We start from the raw sequence: 26,559 nt of genomic DNA, 5'->3' as shown, positions 1-26,559 counted from the left end.
AATAGTGATAGGGGATTCTTTAGTCTGGGGAACAGATACACGCTACGGTGGGAGTCGATGTGACTCCAGGGGATGGTGTGTCGCCTCCCTGGTGTCGTGTTGGGTGTCCTGATACACAAATAAGCGAACACGGCTGTAGATGGTACAACTTGATTTTATAATGTTAACTAACAGATGCAACTAAATATAGACTTGGGTACCTTCGCTACTAGCTAACCTATGGATCTAGCCCGATCACTAATGTTGGTGAGGCACTCAGCACATGGTCTATGTCTGAGTGTCACGCTGCAAGCTCTGTGTCCCAAGCTGTCTCCTACCAGAATCAGCGGGAACTCTCGTGTTCCCCCCTTTTATAGTGCGTGTGCTCTTACTAGTGATTGGCTGCGATGTTGTGTGTGTGCTGGTTGGTTCAAATACCTGTCCATCAGTGTGTGTGTGATTGCACCATGATATGCTGATCTGGATATCATGACATCCCCCCTTTTCACAAGAAATATGTGCCTGCATGATAATAAATAAGATTGTGTACTGGGTGCAACTAAATATGTGTGTGTGAGATTAACTACAAAATGTACAGGAGGCTAACTATATACATAGGAAGATGTCAGGTGCAACATAAGAACAAAAGTGTACCAAGAACGGAACAAATGCAAACTCTCGAACCCAGAACGATAATAGAAACATGTCAGCAGTACTGTAAACCAGTTCAGTAAGTCCAATGGAACAAAATAAACCAAAACAGGCTCATCAGTTCAGTCTCTCAGGTGGGCGGCGAATTCGAGTTGACCGCCTCAAGGGTGGGTCAGGAGCCACCGGCTGAGGAATGGGCCTATCGACGGGCGAGAGAGGAAAATGCATCACGGCAGGAAGCTCAACAAAGTTGACATCAGGGGCAACAGGAGGGCATGGCACCAGTGCAGAGTGTCGTAGTGAGCGTGGAGTCAAAAGAAGGGCCCGCCGATTGCGGCGGCGAGCAGAGCCATCAGGCATGCGAACAACGAATGATCGGGGAGCTACCTGGTGGAGAACCTCAGCCGTTGCTAACCAGCCACCGTCCGGAAGGTGTATGCGGACATTGTCGCCAGGCTCCAGGGCAGGAAGATCAGTCGCCCGAGCATCATGTGCCACCTTCTGCTGATCGCGCTGTTGCTGCATCTTCCGCAAGACCGGGGCATGATCGAGGTCAGGAACAGGAATGGACGGAACAGTTGTCCTGATGGTGCGACCCATCAACAGCTGAGCCGGCGACAGGCCCGTGGACAGTGGGGCCGAGCGATAAGCCAGCAAGGCTAGACAGAAGTCAGACCCGGCATCAGCAGCCTTGCAGAGAAGCCTCTTAACAATATGGACTCCTTTCTCCACCTTGCCATTCGATTGAGGATACAACGGACTGGACGTCACATGCGTGAAGTTGCAGGCAGTGGCAAAGGAAGACCATTCCTGACTCGCAAAGCAAGGTCCGTTGTCAGGCATGACGGTGAGCGGAATGCCATGGCGAGCGAAGGTCTCCTTGCATGCCCGGATGACAGCAGATGATGAAGTGTCGTGCAGGCGGATGACCTCCGGGTAACTCAAGAAATAGTCAATGAGAATAACGTAGTCCCTGCCGAGCGCGTGAAAGAGGTCGACACCGACCTTCGACCAGGGGGACGTGACCAACTCGTGGGGCTGAAGGGTCTCACGGGGTTGAGCCGACTGAAACCTCCGGCAGGTGGGGCAGTTGAGCACCATGTTGGCGATGTTGTCGCTGATACCCGGTCAGTACACAGCCACTCAGGCCCTCCGTCTGCACTTCTCGACTCCGAGATGGCCTTCGTGCAGTTGCTCGAGGACAAGTTGGTGCATACTGTATGGGATCACAATCCGAACCAATTTTAAGAGGATGCCGTCAACGACAGCCAGGTCATCGCGGACATTGTAAAATTGTGGGCACTGCCCCTTTAGCCACCCTTCTGTCATGTGGCGCATCACACGTTGTAGCAGGGGGTCAGCCGCAGTCTCACGTCGAATGTGGGCCAGACGTGCATCAGTGGCCAGCAGATTGGCCAATGTGAAGGCTACCTGTGCCTCGACCTGGCACACGAACCCCTCGGGGTCGGACGGTGTGTTGACCGCCCTAGACAGAGCATCTGCGATGATAAGCTCCTTCCCCGGGGTATAGATAAGCTGAAAGTCATACCTCCGGAGCTTGAGCAGAATGCGCTGGAGGCGAGGGGTCATGTCGTTTAGATCCTTCTGGATAATGCCGACCTGGGGGCGATGGTCGGTCTCTACAGTGAACTGCGGAAGACCATAGACATCGTCATGAAACTTGCCAATGCCCGTCAACAATCCTAGGCACTCCTTCTCGATCTGCGCATCGCGCTGTTCTGTGGGGGTCATGGCCCGCGAGGCATAGGCGACCGGAGCCCATGATGAGGTGTCGTCCCATTGCAGGAGAACCGCACCAATACCCGATTGGCTGGCATCCGTGGAGATCTTTGTCTCCCGTGTGGTGTCGAAAAACGCCAATACCGGGGCGGTGGTGAGCTTGACCTTGAGCTCCTCCCATTCACTCTGGTGTGCAGGCAGCCTCTGGAACTCCGTGGTCTTCTTGACCAGGTGGCGAAGAGCAGTTGTGTGTGAAGCAAGGTTGGGAATGAACTTCCCCAGGAAGTTGACCATCCCGAGAAAGCGTAGCACTGCCTTCTTGTCTGACGGCTGCTGCATGGCTGTGATGGCTGCCACCTTGTCGGCATCCGGCCGGACACCCGACCAGAAGATGTGGTCAGTTCAGTCTGGCCAAAAGAGCATTTAGCTCGGTTAAGGCGCAGTTCCTGATCTCGGATACGTGCAAAGACACGCTGGAGACGACTGATGTGCTCCTGTGGTGTTGTTGACCAGATGACAATATCATCTACGTAGACGCGTACAACTTCGATGCCCTCCATCATCTGTTCCATGATGCGATGGAACACTTTTGAAGCAGAAATGATGCCGAATGGCATTCTGTTATAGCAAAACCTGCCAAATGGAGTGTTGAAAGTGCAGAGTTTCCGGCTGGACGGATCCAGTTGAATCTGCCAAAAGCCCTTGGAGGCATTAAGCTTGGTAAATATTTTTGCCCGAGCCATTTCGCTCGTGATCTCTTCCCGCTTAGGTATAGGGTAGTACTCCCTCATGATGTTGGAATTCAAGTCTTTCGGGTCAATGCAGATCCGGAGTTCGCCGGATGACTTCTTCACACACACCATGGAGCTGACCCATGGCGTTGGTTCCGTGACCCGGGAAAGCACTCCTTGGTCCTGCAAGTCCTGCAGCTGTTGCTTGAGGCGGTCCTTGAGGGGTGCTGGGACCCTACGAGAGGCATGAATGACTGGGGTGGCATCCGGTTTGAGCCGTATTTTGTACGTGTAGGGCAGTGTGCCCATGCCCTCGAAAACCTCCTGGTTGTGCGCAAGGAGTGAGTGGAGCTGCGCCCTAAAGTCTACATCTGGAAGTCAGATGTGCCGTCAGGAGACAAAGTGTGGACTCGCCGAACGAGGTGGAGAATCTTGCACGCCTGTGCGCCTAATAGAGTCCTTCGAGGATCCTACGGTTTCAAATGACAGCTTGGCCGTGCGCGAGTTGTGGGTGACTTCCAGCTGGCAGGACCCCGTGGCCGGGATGACGTTCCCATTGTAATCCACCAATTGACAGTGGGAAGGTAGAATGGGTGGTTTGACCTTTAATGCCTGGAAAGCTGACCATGCGAGCAGATTGGCGGAGGCACCAGTGTCCAGGCGAAATGTGACTTAGGATCGATTGACCATCAGGATGACACACCACTCATTGTCCGGATCAATGGTGTGGACTGGCAGCTGCTGGTGGTGCCTACTTGGGGACAGCCTGTTCTTATGGATGACCGTAACGCGGAAGGGCTCGCTGTCGTCGGTGTCGCCGGTCTGCAAGGCGTCTGGAGGTGAGCCAGTGAATGGAGGCTGAATGTCCCGCACGGTCCTGCGAGACTGGCGGAATTGTTGCGAGTTGGCAGGTTGAGGTGCTCGACAACAGGCAGCATAGTGGCCCAACCTGCCACAGCGTAGGCACTGTCGGGTTCTAGCAGGACATTGCCGCTTTAAATGTGCAGATCTACAGTTGCTGCACGTCGTGACGTCATTACGTTCATCGCGTTCGTTGCGCCACCGCGCATGCGCGCTGCGGTCCTGCGTAGTGCGCGCCTGCGCATCGCGTTCCTCTGCCTCAGCATCCCCTCTTTTGGCGCGTACAAGCGCGAGAGGCCTTGGAAAGCGCGCGAAATGGCCACCCTTGTCCAGGCCGCGGGCTGGGAGGCACTCGATCGACCGGACCTGCTCCGCCCCGGGGGCCCCGTGCCACGCCGTTTTGGCCGCCTGGATATGGGAGTACCGGCTGGTCGCGTTTTTATGGAGGACACAGGTCTCGATTGCAGTCGCCAGGGTGAGTTGTTTCACTTTAAGGAGCTGCTGCATAGGGTGTCCGACGCAACCCCAAAAACTATCTGATCCCTTATCATGGAGTCGGAGGTGGCCCCGTAGCCGCAGGATTGCGCAAGGATGCGGAGATGTGTTAGTATGATTGAAAAGGTTCGTCCTTACCCTGCAGGCGCTGCTGAAATAGGTACTGTTCGAAGCTTTCGTTTACTTCCACGCTGAAGTGTTCATCGAACTTGAGCAGCTCCGTTTTTTTTTGTCCTCGCCTTCTGCGAATGCCAGGGAGTTAAAGATGTGGATGGCGTGTTGCCCTGCCGTGGAGAGGAGAAGGGCTATCTTCCTGGTGTCCGATGCATTCTCCTTGTCTGTGGCCTCGAGGAATAGCTGGAAGCACTGTTTGAAAAACTTCCAGTTTACACCTAGATTGCCAGCAATCCGGAGCGGCTGCGGCGGGCTGATGCTTTCCATGGAGCAGGATGGCGGATTGCTGAAATGGTGCAGGTAGGTCTCACAGTCGCTGGTCTGCGTCCACTCGTGGTACCATGTCGTGTTGGGTGTCCTGATACACAAATGAGCCAACACGGCTGTAGATGGTACAACTTGATTTTATTATGTTAGCTAACAGATGCAACTAACAATAGACTTGGGTACGTTCGCTACCAGCTAACCTATGGACCCAGCCCTATCACTAATGTTGGTGAGGCACTCAGCACATGGTCTATGTCTGAGTGTCACGCTGCAAGCTCTGTGTCCCGAGCTGTCTCCGTCCAGAATCAGCGGGAACTCTCGTGTTCCCCCTTTTATAGTGCGTGTGCTCTTACTAGTGATTGGCTGCGATGTTGTGTGTGTGCTGATTGGTCCAAATGCACTGTCCATCAGTGTGTCTGTGATTGCACCATGATATGCTGATCTGGATATCATGACACCTTGTGCCAGGGTCTGAGGTGTCACTGAACAGCTGCAGGGCATCTTGAAGGGAGAGAGTAATAAAGCAGAGGTCATGTTGGTACCAATGACATAGATAAAAAGAGGGATGAGGTCTTGCATCCAGATTCAGGGAGTTAGGAGGTAGACCATAAAACAAGACCTCTCGGGTTGTAATCTCTGGATTACTCCCAGTGTCATGTGCCAGCGAACACAGGGAAAGGAGAATAGTGCAGATGAATGAATGGCTTCAGAGTTGGCGCAGGAGGGAGGATTTTAGATTCCTGGACCACTGGGATCGTTTCTGTGGAAGGTGGGACCTGTACAAGCGGGATGGTCTACACCTGAACCAGAGCGGGACTAACATCCTTTCCGATAGGTTTGCTAGTGCTGTTGGGAGAAGTTTAAACTAATTTGGCAGGGGGAGGGGACACAGACTGTTAGCAGAATAGGGACACAGTATAACATAGAAAAGCAATCAAGTCAGAGAGAATTTAACGGTAGTAAGTTTCAAGGGAGTATTACAAGCCTGGATGGCCTCTACTTCAGTACCAGGAATATTACAGTTAAAACGGATGAGTTAATGGCAAGGATTGACATGTGGAATTGTGATATCGTCGCCATCACGGAGACATGATTGAGGGAGGGGCAGGGTTGGCAGTTCAACATCCCGGGATGTAGAATCTTCATGCGAGACAGAGAAGGGTGTAAAAGAGGAGGGGGCATTGCAGTATTAGTTAAGGAGCCAGTTACTGCTGCAAGGAGAGATGATGGGCTGGATTCTCTGCTGTCGGATTATGGCGCAAAAGGGACAGCCACATTGCTAGGTACTTATAGACCTGCCGATATTCAGCAGGAAATTGAGGAGCAAATATGTGCGCAATTCACGAGGTGTGTAAAAATAATAATAGGGCAATTCTCTGAGGTGATTTCAACTTTCCCAACATTAATTGGGATAGACATAGTGTTAAGGACTTAGATGGAGTGGAGTTCTTAAAATTAATACAAGAGAACTTTTTAGCTCAATGTGTAGAGGGTCCAACAAGGGACTGTGCAGTGCTGGACCTAATGCTGCAAAACAAAACCGGACAGGTGGTTGATATGTTGCTGGGGGAGCATTTTAATGATAGCGACCACAACATGGTTCAATTTAAGTTTGCTATGGACAAAGAAATAGACGAGTAGCAACAAAAAGATTTTGGATTGGGGGAGAGTGGATTTTAGTGAAATAAGGCAGGATCTGGCCAACATAGAACATAGAACAATACAGCGCAGTACAGGCCCTTCGGCCCACGATGTTGCACCGAAACAAAAGCCATCTAACCTACACTATGCCATTATCATCCATATGTTTATCCAATAAACTTTTAAATGCCCTCAATGTTGGCGAGTTCACTACTGTAGCAGGTAGGGCATTCCACGGCCTCACTACTCTTTGCGTAAAGAACCTACCTCTGACCTCTGTCCTATATCTATTACCCCTCAGTTTAAAGTTATGTCCCCTCGTGCCAGCCATATCCATCCGCGGGAGAAGGCTCTCACTGTCCACCCTATCCAACCCCCTGATCATTTTGTATGCCTCTATTAAGTCTCCTCTTAACCTTCTTCTCTCCAACGAAAACAACCTCAAGTCCATCAGCCTTTCCTCATAAGATTTTCCCTCCATACCAGGCAACATCCTGGTAAATCTCCTCTGCACCCGCTCCAAAGCCTCCACGTCCTTCCTATAATGCGGTGACCAGAACTGTACGCAATACTCCAAATGCGGCCGTACCAGAGTTCTGTACAGCTGCAACATGACCTCCCGACTCCGGAACTCAATCCCTCTACCAATAAAGGCCAACACTCCATAGGCCTTCTTCACAACCCTATCAACCTGGGTGGCAACTTTCAGGGATCTATGTACATGGACACCTAGATCCCTCTGCTCATCCACACTTTCAAGAACTTTACCATTAGCCAAATATTCCGCATTCCTGTTATTCCTTCCAAAGTGAATCACCTCACACTTCTCTACATTAAACTCCATTTGCCACCTCTCAGCCCAGCTCTGCAGCTTATCTATATCCCTCTGTAACCTGCTACATCCTTCCACACTATCGACAACACCACCGACTTTAGTATAGTCTGCAAATTTACTCACCCACCCTTCTGCGCCTTCCTCTAGGTCATTGATAAAAATGACAAACAGCAACGGCCCCAGAACAGATCCTTGTGGTACTCCACTTGTGACTGTACTCCATTCTGAACATTTCCCATCAACCACCACCCTCTGTCTTCTTTCAGCTTGCCAATTTCTGATCCACATCTCTAAATCACCCTCAATCCCCAGCCGCCGTATTTTTTGCAATAGCCTACCGTGGGGAACCTTATCAAACGCTTTGCTGAAATCCATATATACCACATCAACTGCTCTACCCTCATCTACCTGTTCAGTCACCTTCTCAAAGAACCCAATAAGGTTTGTGAGGCATGACCTACCCTTCACAAAGCCATGCTGACTATCCCTGATCATATTATTCCTATCTAGATGATTATAAATCTTGTCTCTTATAATCCCCTCCAAGACTTTACCCACTACAGACGTGAGGCTCACCGGTCTATAGTTGCCGGGGTTGTCTCTGCTCCCCTTTTTGAACAAAGGGACCACATTTGCTGTCCTCCAGTCCTCTGGCACTATTCCTGTAGCCAATGATGACATAAAAATCAAAGCCAAAGGTCCAGCAATCTCTTCCCTGGCCTCCCAGAGAATCCTAGGATAAATCCCATCAGGTCCCGGGGACTTATCTATTTTAAGCCTGTCCAGAATTGCCAACACCTCTTCCCTACGTACCTCAATGCCATCTATTCTATTAGCCTGGGGCTCAGCATTCTCCTCCACAACATTATCTTTTTCCTGAGTGAATACTGACGAAAAATATTCATTTAGTATCTCGCCTATCTCTTCAGACTCCACACACAATTTCCCATCCCTGTCCTTGACTGGTCCTACTCTTTCCCTAGTCATTCGCTTATTCCTGACATACCTATAGAAAGCTTTTGGGTTTTCCTTGATCCTTCCTGCCAAATATTTCTCATGTCCCCTCCTTGCTCGTCTTAGCTCTCTCTTTAGATCCTTCCTCGCTACCTTGTAACCATCCATCGCCCCAACTGAATCTTCACACCTCATCTTCACATAGGCCTCCTTCTTCCTCTTAACAAGAGATTCCACTTCCTTGGTAAACCACGGTTCCCTCGCTCGACGCCTTCCTCCCTGCCTGACCGGGACATACTTATCAAGAACACGCAGTAGCTGATCCTTGAACAAGCCCCACTTAACGTAGACTGGAAAGAGTTACCATAAGACCATAAGCCATAGGAACGGAAGTAAGGCCATTCGGCTCATCGAGTCCACTCCACCATTCAATCATGGCTGATTTCAACTCCATTTACCCGCTCTCTCTCTCCATAGCCCTTAATTCCTCGAGAAATAAGACCATAAGAAAGTTACTTGTGGGGAAATCTACAGAAGAGCAGTGGGGGGCATTCAAAATGGAAATGGGCAGGGTACAGGCCCCCAACATGTTCCCTCTAGGGTAATAGGGAGGAGTAACAAGCCCAGAGAACCATGGATGACCAGTGACATTCAGGATACGATGAGAAGGAAAAAGAGGCTTTTAGCAAGAAGAAGGGGAATCAGCAAAGGCATTAGTGGAGTACAGAAAGTGCAGGATGGAGATTAAGAAAGCAATTAGCAGAGCAAAGAGAAGATATGAGAAAGCTCAGGATTAATTTAGAGGCCTACGGAGATGGGGGCTAGAGAATGGGACTAGCTGGGTAGCTCTATTGGGAGCCGGTGCAGACACAAAGGGCCAAATGGCCTCCTTCTGTGCTGTAAAAATTAAAAAGTAAATTATTGGGAAGAGAATAACCAGGGTAAGAGTAGGGCCCATTAAGGCCCAAGGGGGAAATGTGTGGGTGGAGCCAGAGGACATTGGTAGAGTTTTGAATCAATACTTCACACCTGTTGTCACCCAAGAGAATGAGAAGATAGATTCGGAACTCAGGGAGAGAGAGGTTCAAGGAAAATTGTCCAAGGGAGTGACAAGGTATTGGAGGAGTTGGCACGCTTAAAAGTGGGCTGATCTCCAGGACCGGATGAATTGTGTCCCTTAAATGTTGTGGGAAGTGAGGGAGGAGATTGCAGGAGCTCGGACCCAAATTTTTAATTCCTCTCTGGCCACAGGAGAGGTGCCAGAGAACTGGAGAACAGATAATGTGGTCCCACTAATTAAGAAAGGTTGTAGAGATAAACCAGGGAATTACAGACCAGTGAGTCTCACGTGAGGGCAGCACGGTAGCACAGTGGTTAGCACTGTGGCTTCACAGCGCCAGGGTCCCAGGTTCGATTCCCAGCTGGGTCACTGTCTGTGTGGAATCTGCACGTTCTCACCGTGTCTGCGTGGGTTTCCTCCGGGTACTCCAGTTTCCTCCCATATGTCCCGAAAGATGTGCTGTTAGGTCATTTGGACATTCTGAATTCTCCCTCTGTGTACCCGAACAGGCGCCGGAATGTGGCAACTAGGGTATTTGCACAGTAACTTCCTTGCAATATAAGCCTACTTTGATTTGATTTGATTTGATTTATTATTGTCACATGTATTTGTTTCTTGCATGCTGTACAAACAATGCATACCGTACATAGGGAAGGAAGGAGAGACAGCAGAATATAATGTTACAGTTATAGCAAGGTGTAGAGAAAAGATCAACTTAATAAGGTAGGTCCATTCAAAAGTCTGATGGCAGTAGGGAAGAAACTGTTCTCGAGTCGGTTGGTCCGTGACCTCACGCTTCGGTATCTTTTTCCTGACAAAGAAGGTGGAAGAAGGTATGTCCAGGGTGCGTGGGGTCCTTAATTATGCTGGCTGCCTTTCTGAGACAGTGGGAATTATAGATAGAGTCAATGGATGGGAGGCTGGTTTGCGTGATGGACTGGGCTACATTCACAACCTTTTGTAGTTTTCTGCAGTCTTGGGCAGAGCAGGCTCCATACCAAGCTGTGATACACCGAGAAAGAATGCTTTCTATGGTGCATCTTTAGAAGTTGGTGAGGGTCGTGGCTGACATGCCAAATTTCCTTAGTCTTCTGAGAAAGTAGAGTCGTTGGTGGGCTTTCTTAACTATAGTGTCGGCATGGGGGGACCAGGACAGGCCGTTGGTGATCTGTACACCTAAAAACTTGAAGCTCTCGACCCTTTCTACTTCGTTCCCATTGATGTAGACAGGGGCATGTTCTCCACTACGCTTCCTGAAGTCGATGACAATCTCCTTTGTTTTGTTGAAATTGAGGGAGAGATTATTGTCGTCGCACCAATTCACCAGATTCTCTATCTCATTCCTGTACTCTGTCTCGTCATTGTTTGAAATCCGACCCACTACGGTGGTGTCATCAGCAAATTTGAAAATCGAGTTGGAGGGGAATTTGGCCACACAGTCATAGGTGTATAAGGAGTATAGTAGGGGGCTGAGGACACAGCTTTGTGGGGCACCGGTGTTGAGGATAATCGTGGAGGAGGTGTTGTTGCCTATCCTTACTGATTGTGGCCTGTGGGTTAGAAAGTTCAGGATCCAGTCGCAGAGGGAGGCACCGAGGCCAAGGCCACGGAGTTTGGAGATGAGTTTCATCGGAATAATGGTGTTGAAGGCTGAGCTGTAGTTGATAAATAGGAGTCTGGCATAGGTGTCTTTGTTAACTAGGCGTTCCAGGGTAGAGTGCAGGGCTCTGGAGATGGCGTCTGCTGTGGACCTGTTGCAGCTGGAGGTGATTCATGCCATGACTAATATTTCGAAGCACTTCATGATGATGGATGTCAGAGCCACTGGACGATAGTCATTAAGGCATGCTGCTTGACTTTCTTTTGGTACAGGGATGATGGTCGTCTTCTTGAAGCAGATAGTGACCTCAGATTGTTGTAAAGCGACGTTGAAGATGTCTGCAAATACCCCCGCCAGCTGATCCGTGCAAGACCTCAGAGCTCGTCCGAGTACCCCATCCGGGCCAGTGGCTTTCCATGGGTTGACCTTCGAGAAGGCTGCTCTGACGTCTGCAGTGGTGATCTCAGATACAAGTTCATCCGCGGCTTCTGGGGTGGAGGGCTTGCTCTCGCTGACCTCTTGCTCAAAGCGGGCAAAGCGTTGAGCTCATCAGGCAGGGACTTGTGACAATAACGATTATTATTATTAGTTATAGGGAAACTATTGGAGAAAATTCTGAAGGAGTGAATCTATCTCCACTTGGAGAGGCAAAGTTTGATCAGGAATAGTCAGCATGGCTTTGTCAGAGGGAGGTCATGCCTAACAAATTTGATTGAATTTGATGTGCAGTTGATGTAGTTTACATGGATTTCAGAAAAGCCTTTGATAAGGTCCCACGTGGGAGACTTATAAAGAAGGCAAATGCACATGGGAACTTGATAAGGTGGATCCAAAATTGGCTTAGCTGTAGAAGACAGAGGGTGATGACAGAAGGCTGTTTTAGTGACTGGAAGCCAGTGACCAGTGGCGTACCACAGGGGTCTGTTCTGAGTCCCCTATCATTGGTCATTTAAATGAATGGCATAGATGACTATGTGGGGGTAGGATCAGGAAGTTTGTGGATGTCACAAAGATTGGCCGTGTGATTAACAGTGATTTGATTTTCCTGGGTTACAGGAAGGTATAGACCGGATGGTCAAATGGGCAGAAAAGTGGCAGATGGAATTTAACCCTGAAAAGTGTGAGTTGATACTCTTTGGAAGGAGTAATTTGACAAGGAAGTATTCAATGAATTCTGAAGAACAAAGGGACCTTGGTGTGCATGTCCAAAAATCTCTGAAGGCAGGAGGGCAGGTTGATAGGGTGGCGAAAAGCGCATATGGAACACTTGTCTTTAACAATCGAGGCATAGATTACAAAAGCAGGAAGGTCATGTTGGAGTTATGTAGAACGTTGCTGAGGCCACAGCTGGAGGACTGTGTGCAATTCTGGTCACCACATTATAGGAAGGATGTGATTGCACTGGATTGTACTGGAGGAGGTGCAGAGGCGGTTCACCAGGATGTTGCCTGGGATGAAGTTATGAAGAGATAGGCTTGAGTTGTTTTCACTGGAGCAGAGAAGAATGAGAGGCTACTTGATCAAGGTGTACAAGATTATGAGGGGCATGGACAGGGTGGATAGGGAGCAGCTGTTCCCTTCGTTTAAGGGTCAGTCACAAGGAGACACAAGTTCAACGACAGGGGCAGGAGGTTAGGGGGGAAATAAGGTAAACCTTTTTACCCAGAGGGTGGTGACGGTCTTGAATGCACTGCCTGGGAGGGTTACCTCACATCCTTTAAAAAGTACCTGGATGAGCACTTGGCACGTCTTAACATTCAAGGCTCTGGACCAAGTGCTGGAAAATGTGATTAAGTAGGTAGGTCAGGTATTTTATGTGCATCGGTGCGCCTCGATGGGCCGAACGGCCTCTTTTGCACTGTATTATTCTGTGATTCTGTGATTCTGAGGTAACAAATCTCTGAGGTCCAGTATTTAAAATATAGCCCACGTTTTCATTTCATTTTCGGACCTGCAAGAAAATGACAATCAAAGATACCCCTGTACCATCATTCAATGAAATGAAAATCACTCAGTGTCACAAGTAGACTTCAAATGAAGTTACTGTGAAAAGCCCCTAGTCGCCACATTCCGGCGCCTGTTCGGGGAGGCTGATACGGGAATTGAACCCGTGCTGCTGGCCTGCCTTGGTCTGCTTTAAAAGCCAGCTATTTAGCCCACTGTGCTAAATCAGCTTCTTTGCAGCAAATTCCTTTGTACTATTTGAATGCAGGTGCCACCTCATTTAAAATGGAATTTACAGACCTGCTCAGTCTCACTCACTTTGAATGAGGTTTAAATATGTGACCTATTTTGGCATATTTCACTTTAAAAAAATAAACACAGTTCCATATGTTTAAAAGGGTTGGTAATCTTCCTCAGTCATTTTGATCATAAATCTCACTCCTAGAAGTTCACTGATCTTGACAACTATGGAAGTAGGCCAGTCATTTAACTTCCCTCATATGTTCAACATTTAAATTCGGCAAACCCTTCTGCTTGAGTCTATTCCAATTTGCAATCTCTAACCTAAGAGACAGTTTCTTATGATAAGACCACAGAATTACAAACCATTTACCAACGTATGCATTACAAATATACTTTTCCTTGGTCAATTGGCTCAGGGGATGAATTTATTTGCGTGAAATGTTCACAACATTTCTCATTGTTGCAGTGCTGTTCATGAATACGCAGTGCCCCTTGCTTTATTGTCACTGATCCATAGAAAGAAAGCACATAGATTTTTATTATTCCTTTCATATTTTCAGGGCACCCCAAAGAGTTTTACAGACAATGAAGAGCTCTTTTGTAGTTGCTGTTGCAGGATAATTGGCAGCCAATTTGCGCACAGCAAGGTCCCATAATGGGTGATGCGATAATGACTAGGTCATCTGTTTTTAGGTGTTGGTTGAAGGATAAATATTGGCCATGATACGGGGGAGAAGATTCCCCCAGCTCTTCTGCAAATATCCATGGGATATTTGATGTCAAGGACAGGTGGGCCGCTGTTTACTGTTGCACCTGAAGGACTGCACTGAAATGTCAGCCTAGATACTGTGCTCGACGTCGTCATCATGCCCCCAGGAGCTACGATTCTGACCCTTACAGGGGGCCAGCACAGCACTGGAGCGATCCACGCTGCTCCAGCTGCCGATACCGGCGTCAAATGGGCGCTGCGGGTCTATGCAAGCGCAGTGCGACCGGCGCGATTGCACGCATGCGCCCTCTCCGCGCCGGCCCTGACGCAACATGGCGTAGGGCTATAGGGGCCGGCGCGGAGCAAAAGAGGCCCCCAGCCCAAGAGGCCGGCCCGTCGATTGATAGGCCATGATCACGGGCCAAGCCACAGCGGAGGCCCCCCCGGGGTCGGACCCCCCCCCCCCACTACCCTCCCCCCTCCCCCCCACTACCGCCCCCCCCCCCCCCCCCCACCAGGCCGCCCCTGGATGGATGTATGCTGAGGTTCTGCCAGGTGGACGGCGTCGTTGGACTTGGATGTTTTGTACGGCTGAGCGGCCCCCGACTGGCGCCGGGCCGACCGCGCTGGCGCCAATGGCGGCGATTCTCCGCCCCGGCAATTCTCCAGCCCGGCTTGAGCTAAGAGAATCCCGCTCTACGTGCTGATGTCAGCGGAGCATTCATGGTCATTCGCGACCAGAAAATGGGAGCGAAAGCCTCACCGAATCCAGTTCCGGTGAGGGGCTAGCACCAACTCTGATGGAAACTCCCTCTGCCCATGTCGAAAACGGCCGGAGACTGGCCGGGTCCTGGGTCGCGCATGCGCACGGCTGACAACCTGCACCGGTCATGCCATACAACGTGGCACCAGCCATGCCCAAACCAAACCCACCAGCCGCAACCTCCCAGGCGTGGCAGGAGCTCCCCCGGCCAGCAGCACGGATCTCGGCCGAGTGTGGTGGCTCTGGCCACAGTCTGCAGCCGGCACGCTGGTTTTCTGCACCATCCGTGGCCCCTGCCGTTGGGAGCCCGCCCCATCGGGGGCGGAGCATCGAGTGTGGGCCAGCCGATGATGCGCCAGCGCCGTTGGAATGGTGCGCATCACGATGATGCCAGTTTTGAGGGGGCGGAGCATGGAGGAACGGTGCCAAACCGGCGCTGGCCCCGATTTCAGCATGGAAATCCATTCTCCGCCTGATCGCCGTTCACGATTTTGGCGTTGGGCGACGGAGAATTCCGCCGTAACCTTTTGACACAGAGGTGGAATTCGTACCTACTGAACCGTGGGTGCCACTGACAGCCATAACTAACGTCTCAGATTTTGCTCTGGGAGTAATGGCAAGACTCACAATGCTCATGGTTATTTATGTGCGAATTATACAGCAACTTCAAGCAGCTGCACATACGCAGTTAAACATTGAAACACAGAAGATTCAATCTGAGATGCAATGGTATTCTGTAAGTTTCCCAAAAGGAGCGTCTCACCATCTGACTCACCTTTCAAATGTGGAAGGCTCCAAGTTAAAAGATGAAGTTGCAGGAAGCAGATGGAAAGCAATATGGGCTTGCAAGAAGCTAGAGATCCAAGGAGACCCAAAGATTGGTGACTCCTTACCGCGGGCCTGTGAAGCAGCGGTGTTCTGTTGGTATCTGGGTATCTGAAAGATTGCGTGGAAGACGAAGCTTGAGTGCGCATAGCGCTCCAGGATAGAAGAACATTGGATTACAAGTTTGAAACCTGGAGGTGGATCCTTGGTGAAGACATCCAAAACAAAGTGTCGTTTGGGAGCAGATTCCAGATGTGGAGCGCAATTCAGCAGCTTTGTTGGTGTTGGGACGAAACCATTGAATCTCACAGCAGGCTTCTTGCGAGACTTGCAATGCTCCAAACATCTCGATCTGGATCTCGCCCTTGCTGGGCATGGTCCAGATCAGCATATTTAAATGAGTCTTTCTGGAGACCTTGCTAGAGTGCCGTTTATTACTGGTCCACACAAACATGGACCATGCATAACGGCACCTTGGGGGGAGGTTTTGCAGGCCATTGGAGAACACTGGATGGCCAGGGACAAGGCACAGTGGAACCCTAGATCTCCCTCTGACACCCGGGCACCTTCGGGCTGCCAGACTAACACCCTGGCAGTGTCACCCGGGTACCATCTTGGCACTGTCAGGGCGTCAGGATGGCAGTGCAAGGCTTTCCAGGTGCCAGGTTGACAATGCCAGGGATCAAGCCCGTGGGGGGCTCTTACCAGGTAGAAGGGGATTGAGGAGTTATTCTGGGGCCTCCCCAAGGTTGGTGAGGTGAGCGGTGGGGGTGTCGGAAATGGGGGAGAGTGGTACTGGAAAGGGGGGGAACAGGGAGATCAGGGGAAATCCTCTAAGTGCGAGCTCGGCGGAGAGAATCTCCCCAAGGCCAAATGAAAACGTCAAAGTGGTGCTATAGAGTGAAAAGTCCGCTGAATTACACCCGTATTCTTCGAGAGTGGAGGTTGGATACCCTTGTGTGAAAAGTAGTTTCAGTGAGACGAGCTGGATCGCATGTGGGGAGAATTGCATTGCTGAGAAATTCGTAGAAGTTGTTTTAGTTGGCACATATCGCTTGCTTTCAGAATACGGTGTCTCTAACCATATTTTGCCTATTGATTTCCATGGCTGCCTACTTACTGTGAACATTAGAGTTTGAGATAGATTTTGTCACTTGTGTTACCCTTACAAACTGCGTATATCTGTAAAGGTATAGTTGGGGTGAAGGAGGAGTGTAATATAGTTTTTTCATTGTTTAATAAATGTTTTCTTCTTTTATACAAAGTACACCAGCAGTCTGTCTGACTCTGTTCAGTAGCCACCTCCACATTTCTAAACAAAAACTAAAAATTAGGATCTATCAGGCCGGGTTTTAACCTGGGATCTGACTTTGAGTCTTTGTGTCTTTTAAAAAACATTTAGATAGTTACATGGGTAAGATGGGTATAGAGGGTTATGGGCCAAGTGCGGGCAACTGGGACTAGCTTAATGGTAAAAACTGGGCGGCATGGACTGGTTGGGCCGAAGGGCCTGTTTCCATGCTGTAAACTTCTATGATTCTATGACTTGTCCAGTAATAACATCAACTGGGACCATAACGCTGGGCAACATGGTGGCACAGTGGTTACTGTGTTACTACCGCCTCACAGCGCCAGGGACCCAGGTTCAATTCCAGCCTTGGGTGACTGTGTCGAGTTTGCACATTCTCCTCGTGTCTGCGTCGGTTTCCTCCGGGTGCTCCAGGCTCCTCCCACAGTCCAAAGATGTGCAGGTTAGGTGGACTGGCTATGCTAAATTGCCCTGAGTGTTCAATGGTTAGGTAGGATTACGGGGCTATGGGGATTGGACAAGGGGGTGAGCGTAGGTAGGGTTCTCTTTCGGAGACTCGGTGCAGACCCGTTGGGCCGAATGGCCTCCTTCTGCACTGTCAGAATTCTATGATTCTATGAACATTCATCCATCAACCATCATCCCTATAACAACCGTTCTTTGTTTCTTGTGAAATGTAGCTGTGTGTGCATTGGGTGTCGGATGCTCTTTTTGGACATCAATTATGATTCTTCTTCCTCAGGCTCAATATGGGAGGCGCTGGCGTAGTAGTATTGTCACCTGGTGACCCAGAGTAATGCTCTGGGGACCCAGGTTCAAATCCCGCCTCTGCAGATGGTGAAATTTGAATTCAGTGAAAATCTGGAATTAAACAAAAAGTCTAATGTTGACCATTTTCGATTGATGTAAAAACCCACCTGGTTCACTAATGTCCCTTAGGAAAGGAAGCTTGCTGTCCTTACCCGATCTGGCCTACATGTCACTCCAGGTCCACAGCAATGTGGTTGACTCTTAACTGCCTCGGCAAGGGCAATTATGGATGGGCAATAAATGCTGGCACAGCCTGCGACGACCATGTCCCAAGAATACATTTTTAAACAAAATAGCTGGATTGCCTGGGAATACTAGGTTCATACACAAGAAATATTTGGACCAGGGACATAATTGCTGCCGGTGCCTATGTAGTCATAGAGGATCAAAGTCTTCAGGAGAGGAAGGACAGCGGAACACAATCTGTTTTGCTGAATTTGACGATACACCTTCACTTTTACTGAGAGATCCTAGAGGATCTTTCTTGAACTATTTTGGTTTTAGTTCGGCCCTTTCTTGAAGCTGTTGTACGTCAAGTTGAATTTTCCCTGACACTCTCTCACGAGTGAGCTGTCAGGTGAATCTTATTAAGCCACCCTTTACAATCAGCGGTGCTTGTAGCCTGCTCGGGACAAGGAAGTGCTTGCAAAATTCTGCAGCAGTGAAAGTCCCCCCTTCACTTCCCCCAATGATATTATGTTGTTAATTTGACATTATATTGGTAGCGGCTGACATCTGGGCTTTATAAGTTTTCCTGATTTCCCCAATCTCACTCGAGGGAGTCAGTTCCCTCTTGACTTCTGCAACCATAAGGATTTCCTCTTCGAGAAGGCTGTCAGAGCTGGATAGAGTTATGACAGGAAGGACATCCGCTGTTTTGCTCCAGCCTTATGTTTTTCCCTTTCTTTTAAAATGCCAACATTTTTTTAAATCTAACCGGAATTTGACAACGGATTTTATTTTCCACACCAGGAGACTGCTGCAGTACGAGGCCAGGAGTGACAGTCGGCCAGAGCGCTGCTTTCTTTCAGTAAGGAGCACGCCAGCCCACATTGATTTCACCAGTAGTGGTGTACATTTTGCCACAAGTTTGTAAGTGCAACGATTACCTGCAGGGACAGCAGTCAGCCGAGTAAGTATTTATCTTGTTTATGTTGTAGTGTCTCCATCCATAAATACCGACCAGATTTGAAAATGAAGATCCGGCTGTGTGTTTTGTTGTGATGCATTTGTTTCAAGTAGGGTAATTTATTAATCCTGAGCTATTACAAGCCAAAGATGCATAATTTGATTCAGTACCCAAATAAATGGGCTCCAATAGCACCAGAAAACACTAATTATTCATTAAGCCTCGTACCACTGATTTATCTGAAGCTGGCACACATTGTTAAACGATCAGAAAACATTCATTGATGCTCCCTCACGCTGAATCATCACTGCTACAGTTGAAGCTTTTGCTTGTGTGTTTTGAATGGGACTTTAACACTACCGAAAGCCCAATCACAGCCCCACTTTTGTTTTGCGTCTTGAATCTTGGTCATTTTACCCAGTTAAACACTCAATGTGATTGCTCAACAAATGATAAATCTTGCATTTCTATAGAGCCTGAATGATCCAAAATGCTCCACAGCTATTGGAGAGCTTGTGTAATATAGTGCAAATGACAACCAATTTTGCACAGCAAGGTTCCACAGAGGCCCACCACCACCTTTTCGAGGGCAATTGGGGATGGGCAATAAATACTAGCCTAGCCAGAAATGCCCATAACTGGTCAATAAATACATTTATAATAATAATCTTTATTAGTGTCACAAGTAGGCTTACATTAACACTGCAATGAAGTTACTGTGAAAAGCCCCAAGTCGTCACATTCTGGTGCCTGTTCGGGTACACAGAAGGAGAATTCAGAATGTCCAATTCGCCAAACAGCAGGTCTTTTGGGACTTGTGGGGAAAAAAACCTGAGCACCCGGAGGAAAGCCACGCAGACATGGGGAGAACATGCAGACTCTGCACAGTGACCCAAGTGGGATTTGAACCTGGGACCCTGGCGCTGTGAAGCAACAGTGCTAACCACTGTGCTACTGTGCAGCCCGATTTTAAGTGAAAACGAGTGAAAGATATGAAAATGAAAAATAACTTTCCTCTTGCTATGTTTGGGTTTAAGGTACCAGCAGTGAAGGAGGAGAATCTGGTATTGCAGATTGTCACAATCCCCACAGCAACCGACAACCTGATAATAATCAACTTTCAGTTAATAGTTGAATGGATTACACAAAAGGAAATTCACATTTTAAGATATTGGGCACAATTCAGCGGAATTCAAAGTCTTCTGTCGGGTGCGTTTAGCACCTGGAAAGCACTGTTATTCAACGACAATTTGCAGGTTTTCATGGCCTTGGTGAGTTTCTCTCCGCCAAGGCCGCACTTTAGGAATATCCCACTGGCGAGTCGAAGTTCGGCAGCAGGAAAGGATGCTCACAGACCGGGGCACCATTTTGACAGGCAGCCCTTGATCTTTCCCCTCCCCCTTTTCAGGCTCCCCCACTTTACTGACGACCCTCACCTTGGGAGGCTGCTCGGAACCCCTCCCTCACCACCCACCCCATCTAATCAGAGGCTAAGAAGGCAGAGTTGTTCAAGTTCTTTTTACTGGGGACCTTCTTTGGAGTACAAGATGTCTGAATGGGAGGAGCCATTCTTCACATCATCACCTGTCCTCCCCTCAGCCCACAGTATATAGAGTGGACTTGTCACACACACGGTAGTCACCCCATGCCACTGGTAAAATACCAGCAGCATTGGGAGCAGATCCTTGGGTGGCTAGTGGTTGGCCACTTAAACATCTCAATTTGTTTAAGGGTGGGCAAGCCATCAATTTGCATGTGCTCCCCCATCACCATTCAAACCAATTTTACACCTACCCCTCCACCTGCCTGCCGGCCTACACCTGGGGGGCATAAGATTCGAGCGTTTGAGTGTTTCAACATGGTTTAATCATATCCTTTTACAGTTGTACATGAAGAAAATAATCACATAATACCATGGGTAAATCAAGGAAAATCTGGCTTTATCGAAAAGCATCAGCTGATTATTCAATCATTTCTGACCAGGTTCAGCCCTGGCTGAGTAAAACACTGTGACATTTCAGAGAGCATTTGAGGTTTGCTGCTTTGATTGCCAGCCTCAATTTACTCCAAACTGGACCAATAAAATCAATCTCCTGAAAGAAAGACCAGCATTAATATAAAGTACCTTTCACTACCTCAGGAAATCAAATAGCTCTTTACACTCAATGAAGTGCTCCTGAAGGGTCATCTCCCTTGCAGTGTGTGAAACCCAATGGCCTATTGGCACACTGCAATCTTTCACAAACAACAATATGATAATGGGCAGATAACGGGTGCGGTTTTCTGCCGCCCCCTCCCCACCCACCATGATGTGTTTTCCAGCAGCAGAGGTGGCCCAAGTTGACATAGACATAGAATTTACAATGCAGAAGGAGGCCATTTGGCCCATTGAGTCTGCACCAACCCTTGGAAAGAACACCCTACACCTTCACCCTATCCCCCGTACCCAGCTTTTCAGTTCTGTTGATGTCTACGGGGTTTTGCCTGGCTTGCTGCGGAACCCGTCGTGGGGAGATTTCCATCGGCAGGTAAATCCCAGAGGCGTGGAGGACTGGAGTGTTGTGTTCAGTTTTGGTCTCCTGACCTAAGAAAGAACGTACTGGCGCTGGAGGATGTGCAGATGAGATTCACTAGGTTAATCCCAGAGTTGAGGTGGTTGGATTACGAGGAGAGGTTGTGTAGACTGGGACTGTACGCATTGGAATTTAGAATGATGCGGGGGGATCTTATAGAAACATATAAAATTATGAAGGGAATAGATAGGATAGATGTGGGCAGGTTGTTTCCACTGGCGGGTGAAAGCAGAACTAGGGGGCATCGCCTCAAAATAAGGGGAAGTAGATTTAGGACTGAGTTTAGGAGGAACTTCTTCACCCAAAGGGTTGTGAATCTGTGGAATTCCCTGCCCAGTGAAGCACTTGAGGCTCCTTCATTAAATGTTTTTAAGATAAAGATAGTTTTTTGAAGAATAAAGGAATAAAGGGTTATGGTGTTCGGGCGGGAAAGTGGAGCTGAGTCCACAAAAGATCAGCCATGATCTCATTGAATGGCAGAGCAGGCTCGAAGGGCCAGATGGCCTACTCCTGCTCCTAGTTCTTATGTTCTCACGGTAATATGATATTTGTGATGCTGATAGAGGGTTAGACGTTGACCAGGACACCAGAGATAACTCCGCTGCTCTTCCTTAAAATAGTGCAAAGGAATCTTTTATGTCCACCTGAGAGAACAGACTGGGTTTTCAGGAGAGAATTAGATAAATAATTGGGAAAGAGCCGGGGAGTAGGAATAACTGAAACTCTTTCGAAGACACGGTGGGACAAGTGGTCTCCTTCTGGACTGTATGATTTTCGGATTTGGAGGCATGACACAGGAAGCCATCACTGCCAATGTATAAAGGAGTGGGAAACAGAAGAAATGCATCACCACAAATCCATACTTACAATACAAAGGAGGAACTCCAATGTTCTTCCCTTCCTGATATAATCTTCGCATTTATTGAATAAAACCTTTGATATCACATAGCCTTAATGTCCTGACATATATTCTCTTATCCCCCATTGTTTGAAACCTCCAGCTGATGTCTCTGCGATACCATCGTGGTAATAAAATAGTGACCTGCTCTATTAATGAGAACTACCTTCAGGGTAAAATATGAGCATTAGAATAATGATTGTAAACTTAGATGAGGAATCCTATTTCAGGATTTTTTTCCTGTACAAAGACTGGTTGATCAAGGAGTTAGGATTAATGTGAACTGATGCTGCTAAATATGTTTCAAAATCAATAGCTTGTAATACCTGTACCTCGACTCTTGACTAATTTGATTTCTTGAAACCAGATCCAACAAGATTATTGTGCAAAATGAGGACTTTTGCACAACTGATAGGCATGTGTTCAGAATTCAGGTGTCATGAGCCATGGCAACTTGTAGAGAATTGGAAGTAGTGTTATGCTTGAAATGGAAATCTTTGCCGGAATTCTCCGGCCATTGGGATTCTTTTTTCATGCTGGCAGCGCACCCCCGCCCATGGGTTTCCCGGTGGCATGGGTTGGCTTCAATGTGAAATTCCATTGACAAGCGGTGAACGGCGCCCCACCGAGAAACACAGAGCTGGGGGACCAGAGAATCAAGCCCCTTTTATCATCTTTCCGTTGCTTCCATTTTTCTTGAGGTCACCGCAATGCTGATTGGCCACCCTCCTCCATTTCCTCCAGTCAGTCACCCATTCTTCCTCCTGTGTTTAAGTCTCTCGTCACTGCATCTTTCTATCTTGTCTTAGCCCTTCTTTTTCTCCATCTTCCTGGCACTCCCATCCCCATCACTCACCTCACCACGTTTTATCTCTCCCTAACAGATGAACATGCGATTTCAATCTCTTCTGAGCTACTTTCTTCGACGCTCCCACAGCCTTCACTGACCCTCTGATGTACTGGTTCCTGATTTTGTCCTTTATTGTCACTCTGCACATTCTTCTCAGCATCCACATCTCATTAGTGTCCATGCATTGTTCCTCCCTTCTTCATGTTGCCCAGGAGTTTGGACTAGTTTAATGAGGCCCGTCTCACAACATTGTTCCTTTCTTTTGCAGTGATATTTTTCTGCCATGTAACTCTACTGCACTGCACCTCTTTCAATTACTCCACCCAGAGCTAGTCTGATTGGAAATCTTTGAGAGCAAACTGGAAATGGTTTGACATATTGGAATCCTTTCTCAGACCAGATACAATAGTGAGATGCTTTCACCTGGAGATAACTAATGAGCTATGGAATATTACGAGCCCTCCTGGTGCAACAAATCATAGAACATAGAACACACAGTGCAGAAGGAGGCCATTCGGCTCATCGAGTCTGCACTGACCCACTTAAGCCCTCACTTCCACCCTACCCCCATAACCCAATAACCCCACCTAACCTTTTTTGGACACTTAAGGACAATTTATCACGGCCAGTCCACCTGACCGGCACGTCTTTGGACTGTGGGAGGAAACCGGAGCACCTGGAGGAAACCCACGCAGACACGGCGAGAACGTGCAGACTCCACACAGACAGTGACCCAGCGAGGAATCGAACCTGGGACCCTGGCGCTGTGAAGCCACAGTACTAGCCACTTGTGCTACCGTGCTGCCCAAAATCATGTGCAGTTGTTTGCATGTTAAGCTGCTGTCACAAAGTAGATGCAGATGAGAGGCACCCACTTGACACATCTTAGCGACTCTCTGTGAGATCTCTCACACAGATCCTCTTCCTACATCTCTTATAACCGTACTAACCTTTTTGTGGTGGTTCTCCACCGTGACCGTAAGCCCGCCTACCACCAACTCCCCATTCGCCCCGTTGACCGCAAGTACACTGCCTTCGAAGCAGACGGGCGGCTATACCACTTCAGGGTTCCATTCGGCGTTACGAACGGAGTCTCGGTCTTCCAACGGGAGATGGACCGAATGGTCGACCACGGTTTACGGGCCACGTTCCCGTACCTCGACAACATCACCATCTGCGGCCACAACCAGCAGGACCACGACGCCAACCTCCGCAAATTCCTCCAGACCGCTAACGCCCTCAACCTCACCGACAACTAGGAAAAATGCGTGTTTAGCACCGACCGTCTAGCCATCCTTGGCTACGTAGTGCGTAATGGAGTGATAGGCCCCGACCCTGAACGCATGCGCCCCCTCATGGAGTTCCCTCTCCCCCACTGTATCAAAGCCCTGAAACGCTGCCTGGGCTTCTTTTCTTATTACGCCCAGTGGGTCCCCCAGTACGCAGACAAGGCCCGCCCACTAATCCAGTCCACTACTTTTCCCCTGTTGACAGAGGCCCGCCAGGCCTTCAGCCGCATCAAAACGGATATCGCAAAGGCCAAAATGCGTGCCATCGCGTCCCTCCCCTTCCAAGTCGAGAGCGACGCGTCCGACGTAGCTCTGGCGGCCACTCTCAACCAAGCGGGCAGACCCGTGACCATTTTCTCCCGGACCCTACACGCTTCAGAAATTCGCCACTCCTCAGTAGAAAAGGAGGCCCAAGCCATAGTGGAAGCTGTGCGACATTGGAGGCATTACCTGGCCGGTACGAGATTCACTCTCCTCACTGACCAACGGTCGGTAGCCTTCATGTTCGATAATGCACAGCAGGGCAAGATAAAGAACGACAAGATCCTGCGGTGGAGGATCGAACTCTCCACCTACATTTATGAGATCTTGTACCGTCCCGGAAAGCTGAACGAGCCGTCCGATGCCCTATCTCGCGGCACTTGTGCCAACGCACAAGTGGACCGTCTCCAAGCCCTCCACGAGGACCTCTGCCACCCGGGGGTCACTCGTTTCTACCACTTCATAAAGGCCCGCAACCTCCCTTACTCTGTCGAGGACGTCCGAACAGTCACCAGGAACTGCCAAATCTGCGCAGAATGCAAACCGCATTTTTTCAGGCCAGATAGAGCGCACCTGATAAAGACTTCCCGTCCCTTTGAACGCCTCAGTTTGGACTTCAAAGGCCCCCTCCCCTCCACCAATCGCAACACGTATTTTCTTAACGTCGTTGACGAATACTCCCGCTTCCCCTTCGCCACCCCCTGCCCCGACATGACCACGGCCACGGTCATTAAAGCCCTCGGCACCATCTTTACCCTGTTCGGTTTCCCCGCCTACATCCATAACGACAGGGGGTCCTCCTTCATGAGTGACGAGCTGCGTCAATTCCTGCTCAGCAAGGGCATAGCCTCGAGCAGGACGACCAGCTACAACCCCCGGGGGAATGGGCAGGTAGCGAGGGAGAACGGAACGGTCTGGAAGACTGTCCTACTGGCCCTATGGTCTAGGAGTCTCCCAACTTCCCGCTGGCAGGAAGTGCTCCCGGATGCCCTTCACTCTATCTGGTCCCTGCTGTGTACCACCACTAACCAAACGCCTCACGAGCGCCTCCTTGTCTTCTCGAGGAGGTCCGCTTCTGGAACGTCACTTCCGACCTGGCTGGCAGCCCCGGGACCCATCCTGCTCTGGAAACATGTGCGGGCGCACAAATCAGACCCGCTGGTGGAAAAGGTACATCTACTCCATGCAAACCCGCAGTACGCCTACGTGGCGTACCCAGACGGCCGACAGGACACGGTCTCTCTGCGGGACCTGGCGCCCGCCGGAGCTTCCCCCCCCCCCCCCCCCCCCCCCCCCCAAACACAAATCACCTCCCCCTCACTCCCGCCGGTGCACCCCACAGCCACCCCCTTCCCGGGGGGATCAGTTCTCCTCCCAGGCCCATCCAGGGGTAAGGAAACAGAGGGGGACAGCGCGATGCTCCCAGAGTCGACTGGACCTGAGCCTGCAACACCACCACCATCCGGGCTGAGACGATCGGAAAGGGCGACCAGAGCACCATCTCGACTCCTCGAGTCGATTTAAGATGTATATAATTCAGTGGCCCAGTAAAGCGGCATTGTTGTAAATAGTTAACGCTGCAAATCGGGTAAAATGTGAATAATTCGGTGGCCCAGTAAAAGCGGCATGATTATATATAGTTCAATGGTTAAGGCACCGATCCTGTAAACCCCTACCACCCACCACCCCGCCGGGTTCTTTTTTAACAAGAAAGGTTAGGGGGGAGAATGTGGTGGTATGTATTAAGGGTAATACGGTACACCATATGAATGCCGAGGAGCCATTGGAGGACAGATGCTGGATCCCGATTGGATCCGCCGCCTACTGGGCTCCACCCAGATAGGCGGGGCATAAGAACCTGGGTTTAATCCCCGCAGCTGCATTCTGTGACTGAGCTGCTGGGGAACGAGTCTGAACAAGTCGGCTCAATAAAGCCTCGATTGAAGTTCTTTACGTCTCGCCTCGTGT

The 26,559-nt window shown here is 49.4% G+C and overlaps 1 long non-coding RNA gene across 1 annotated transcript in view; it reads left to right on the top strand.

Annotated features, from left to right (window-relative positions):
- The first annotated feature begins 18,452 nt into the window (after positions 1-18,452).
- The window catches only part of LOC140387853 (uncharacterized), a 79,497-nt gene continuing 71,390 nt past the window's right edge, over positions 18,453-26,559 (top strand). Inside the window, exon 1 of the long non-coding RNA XR_011934020.1 lies at positions 18,453-18,723. This is a non-coding gene — a long non-coding RNA (uncharacterized lncRNA). The remainder of the gene's footprint in view (positions 18,724-26,559) is intronic.

The sequence above is a fragment of the Scyliorhinus torazame genome, chromosome 2, assembly GCF_047496885.1.
Source record: "Scyliorhinus torazame isolate Kashiwa2021f chromosome 2, sScyTor2.1, whole genome shotgun sequence".
NCBI classification, from domain to species: domain Eukaryota; kingdom Metazoa; phylum Chordata; class Chondrichthyes; order Carcharhiniformes; family Scyliorhinidae; genus Scyliorhinus; species Scyliorhinus torazame.
Note: the sequence above shows the minus strand (reverse complement) of the source record. Positions and strands in the feature narration are given on the sequence as shown.